Here is a 5,137-nt window from a genome sequence, read left to right as displayed (position 1 = left end):
ATAGAAAAAAAAAAAAAAAAAAGTTTCACAAACTACCCTATGGAAAATAACATCCCTCAAGGTAAACTCAACTTTTTCTTCTCGTGAAATATTTTTAAATGGTCAAAGTTAATTTCTTTCGAAATGCCTAACATTTGTCATGATATGAATTTGTTCCTCGGAGAGGGTTCGATCAGCAAACGGCATACAAAAGTGAACCAATGAGGCTCGATTAAATAGTTTATAGATATAAAGGACAATAAAGTCATTTCATGTGAAGAGAAGAGACATAGAGGGAGGAGGTGCTAGCGTACGCTCCACTGATGGCTCAGAAAACCTTTTCCCATTTTCGTAGATATTGAATGTAAAATTTGAAAAAAAAAAAACTTTTCAATATAATCTTAAGCTCAAAATCAACTTCATTTTAGCCTAAATTAAGCTATTTAATTTTTAAGTATTCATCTTTCTTATTACTTCTCACATCCTCCTCTTTACAAGACAATTTCAATACCACTACGTCTCTTAGATCGGTGATTAAAAAAATATTTAATCCCATCTTGGTATTTTCTTCAAATATTTTCAAAAATGCCAATTTGCATCTTCATTAGCTATGGAGTTCGTCAGGCATTATGGACGAACAACCTTTTCGGAGTAATTACTTTTATCAATAATTTTAACACTCATTAGTTGATAATGTTATCACTCTCCCTCTCTCTCTTGGGCCCTCACAAGCACATCATAAAGTTGGTGACATCACCTACACAACCTTTATGAGTGTAGTGTGAATGTGTGATTGAGTCTACCATTTTCTTCCTAAAAATTTTTAAATTAGGTATATAAAATGATTTTCAAAAATAATTTGAAAGTGATCTATTATTATGTCATTATCAAAATGCTTCATTTTCGTACACATATTCCAAGTATACAAGTGAAAGAAAATATTTATGATCATAAGAAAAAATGGCTTGTAATAATAAAAGGACAAAAATATAAGGTAACAAATTATTTGACACCTTGAGGGGTGTCGATAAGGAAATCCCCAAAAAAGGAGAAAAAGAGGTGTGTGTGTGTGTGTGTGTGTGTGTGTGAGTTTCTATTCAATGTATTGCAGCTTACGTGATCTCTTTTCTCTCATCTTTTTCATGATTGAGTGGATATGAGAAAAAAAAAAGTGCTCTCTCTCTCTCTCTCTCTCCTTGTGTCTAGTGTGTTGTGATGACGTTCTCTCTATCAAGAAAATAATGAAAAGTGTACAATCTTTCCTACGTTTGTTGTGGGTTCACATATTTTTTGTGAGCTATTTTATTATCCAATAAGGATTATTGTTAATATTTGGTGGCGTCCACTGTTTTTTGAAAGAGTCGTAATCTATTATTTAACATAGTAAAAGTTTTATCAATACCACTGATTTTTTTTTTCTTGGATTGGAAGAGTTTTTCTATGTTAAACATTGGTGTGTTATTTTATAATTGACTTCACTTGTTCTGATTTATCCACATTATTAGCCATTAATTTGAACACATGTGAGAAATATTTTTTGTTCTCCTCCAATACTCGTTGCTTGTTTTCTTATTTTGGATAAAAGATTCATGCAGTCAAATGCATATTAAGTTTAATAGTCATTGTTAAGGATATGGATGAATATAGATTGACATATCTAAGATCTACAAAGTTCGTTTTTTTGCAAGCTTAAGCTTATAATTCCTCCCACCAATTTAAAAGCCTTAAATCTATAGTCATTAGTTTTAAAAAAGGGATAAAGTATTATGTTGTAAGTGGCTCATACACCACATACAAAGGGGCATGCAGTGACCACTGTGCTCCTGCTAGAGTTGCCAGCCACTATATGTAGGCATAGGGGGTCTCTTATGGATAGAAAACACTTGCCCTTGATAAAATAAAAAATATGAAAATTTATCACATGCAGTTGCTTGACTTTTGATACATATATATATATTTAATATTTTTTTTAAGTAGAGATAAAGCTAAGCACATAATCAATGACTGTATTTGTTAACCTACGTAGTCTAACTAACCTAGTAGCTACTAACATTACATTCAATTTCATTATATAAACATATACATTCAGTTTAAGACAAAAAGGTTAAAATATCTAACAAAGACTAGAAAAAGCTCCCATGACAAACCCACTTGAGTGTCCTAAATAATCCATTTGACCTAAGCAACATTATCTATTCACAAAACTACTTATAAATATTCTTTCTACAATACTTGCTAGAAGAGAGATGATTCCTACAAAAGGCTAAAAGTTTTACTAACTTTTAGTGGAAGCGCACAAAGTAACAATTCCGACAAATATTTATCCGCATTTAAAAAAATAATTGATTTCTTAGAGGATTATGGGGAAAAAAAATAATCAAATGGTTTGGAAAGGTGTGATTTGTTGGACATTAATAAAACTCAGAAAGATTGATATTATACCTTTTTTTTTTTGTGTATGTGAAAATGAAACAATAATTCAACAAAAAAAAAAAAAAAAAAGATACAACAGATAAAGCCAAGGGCAAAGACTTGACCTAACAAAAATCAACCCGCAAGGAGAGAGACTTACTAAGTAAGAAAGAGGGGGGAGAAACAAGCATAAAAGCAAGAGAAACAAGAAAATGGGGAAGACAGAAATAAAATTGATGATACAACAAAAGGGGGAAACAAGCATAAAAGCAAGGAAAATAAGAAAATGGAGAAGGGCAGAAACAAAACTTGATGATACAACAAAGGAAGAGAGGGGGGAGGAAAGGAACCAAAATAAGGAGAAAGAAATTATATACCAAAACTAAGGGGGGCAAAGTGGAAAATTTGTAAACTTCGAAAGAAAATATATCAAAAAAAAAAAAAAAAGAAGAAGAAAGTATACTAATTTTCTTACATTTTTTCGTATTATAATCTATCATTTCATCTCCGTGGAAGGGGATGGAGTTTAAAACCATGATGAAAATGATAATCAAACTCTCCAAATCCAAATCAAATGAATTGGTCAAAGTCACTAGATCATCAAAACTCATCGTTGACTGAAAATGAGAACTTATTTGAGATATGTATTGGATATAGGTATGATGTTAGCACATTCAATTGTATAACAATATCCATTCTCATTTCAATATGTAGTTTTATGTTACTTATCAAGAAATTATATATCCCTCACATGGCCCCACCTAAGACAAGCTCATTTTCAATATAATGGTCAATGTTTGTGCCAGGATTTGAAATTGACTAACCAATTTATCGATAGATTGTAAATCCATTTACCAACTTGCCATCATATTTTATTTGAGGGAAAATGATAGGTATACTAGCACGTTACCCAAGAATTGGGGATGCTAGCGAATAATGATTGTTAGATTGAACAGAGGAAATCATGTCCGCTGAGGAGAAATAGTATGTACAATTGTACATATAAAAGTGAAGATATGTAAAGTAAATTTAATGTATGGATATGAACAAATATGTTAGTTGGGAACATCTCCAACAGTGGTATAGGGAACATCTCCCTCTATTTTGCAATGATAGGCGAGGAAGAAGATCCAAAAACCTTTGCTACAGTGATATGAAGCTCTTCGAAGATTGAAGATGTTCATAGAAACTCGTTAAAGATGTCGCATATCGCCTTAATTTAATTAGTATGTTTGCTGGTTGTTGGAGAAGAAATCACTAGATTGCATTGTGTATCTCTTAAGCAAAACGCGAAGAAGAGTTTGGCTGTTAGCACTTGAGATCTCCACTTCCAACCGAAGGAAAATAGCCGACGATCAGTTTAAGAGTTAAAGTCCATAGAAATTCAAAGGTCAGTCCTTTTTGCCTTGAGCAGCTTGGTCTGGTTACAGCGGTGAGGTATTTGAAATTATGAATGGTTAGGTGGTTAGGTTATTGTGATTCCAAATTATAGTTGTCACACCCCGTTCACCCTGAACCGGAGCGGTGACCGAATTAACACCGGTTAACCCAAACCTGCCAAGATCATCAGACAATGTATTCCACCACAGCATACACACACTAACATCAATTCATCAGATCAGCGGAAGACTAAGTTTTACCTGTAAATAATTCCCATATACTTGATACCCAAATGGTGATACAATAATTATATACATTTGGGCCCGAAGGCATGATATATACACAAAAAGAATAAAGTTCAAATATCAAGTATATACAGGAAATCATCAAAAACATCAGAGTACACAGCTCGACTCGGTATCAAGACTGGAGCTCAGCTCGGCATCAGGGGTTGTGCCCAGCTCGGCATCATGTAGAAGAGCTCAGCTCGGCCTCAGAACTGCTGTCCCGCAACACAGCTCTCGCAAGAGCAGTCTACGCCGTGCTCAAACTCCTTAGGGGTCCACCAGTCCTCTTCAGGAAACTCGACTGTGGGACCCACCCCATGCTCCTCAGATGAATGACCTGCAAAATCATCTAAAAAGGGGTGTACACGTGGAATGAGCTCACTAGCCCAGTAAGTAGAGAGGTGGACCACACACAACAGTCCACACATCACAACACATCATATGCACTACATGCCATGCAATTCATTTTACATCACATACACCTAATCAACATTACTAAGTTTTTGGTTTTAAGTGCTACTACAACCACAATGTGCGTATACTCCGGGTACGAGCCACGAACTCCCTCCCGCGATACGCCTATAGGGCTGTTGGAGAAGGCCCACCGTGAGTACTCGGAAAAGTAAAGACAATGCCGTCCATCGGCTCTCAACAGAAATGTAAATAAATGAAATAACAGTGCTGACTCCAGCAATTTAAAAGCAGTACGATTGGCCCTCTTGAATGTACCACCAGGGTTGCCGGCTGTCCTACATGACTCGCCGGGCGTAATGCCTAACCGCCACAGTGTCCGACAACCGCGACCCCTGCTTCCCCCCAAATGGCAACCCAACACCTTAACCCCTGTTGGGAAGGGTCGTAGCACGGGATGGTGAGAATCCTAATACCGCATGCTCCTATATGACAGTACGACTGCATAGTGCCTCCGTGTCCCATACCACGGGCCACCAATGCATTCGTTTCCAAGCCGACCACGGCATCTAGTCTATCAATGCATTATGCAACATGATGTCCACATTCAACATATAACATCTCATTCAATTTGCATTTGAAAAGTAAACATAGCATATATGCACATC

This window comes from Macadamia integrifolia, chromosome 8 (assembly GCF_013358625.1).
Source record: "Macadamia integrifolia cultivar HAES 741 chromosome 8, SCU_Mint_v3, whole genome shotgun sequence".
NCBI classification, from domain to species: Eukaryota; Viridiplantae; Streptophyta; class Magnoliopsida; order Proteales; family Proteaceae; genus Macadamia; species Macadamia integrifolia.
This window is presented reverse-complemented; position numbering follows the sequence as displayed.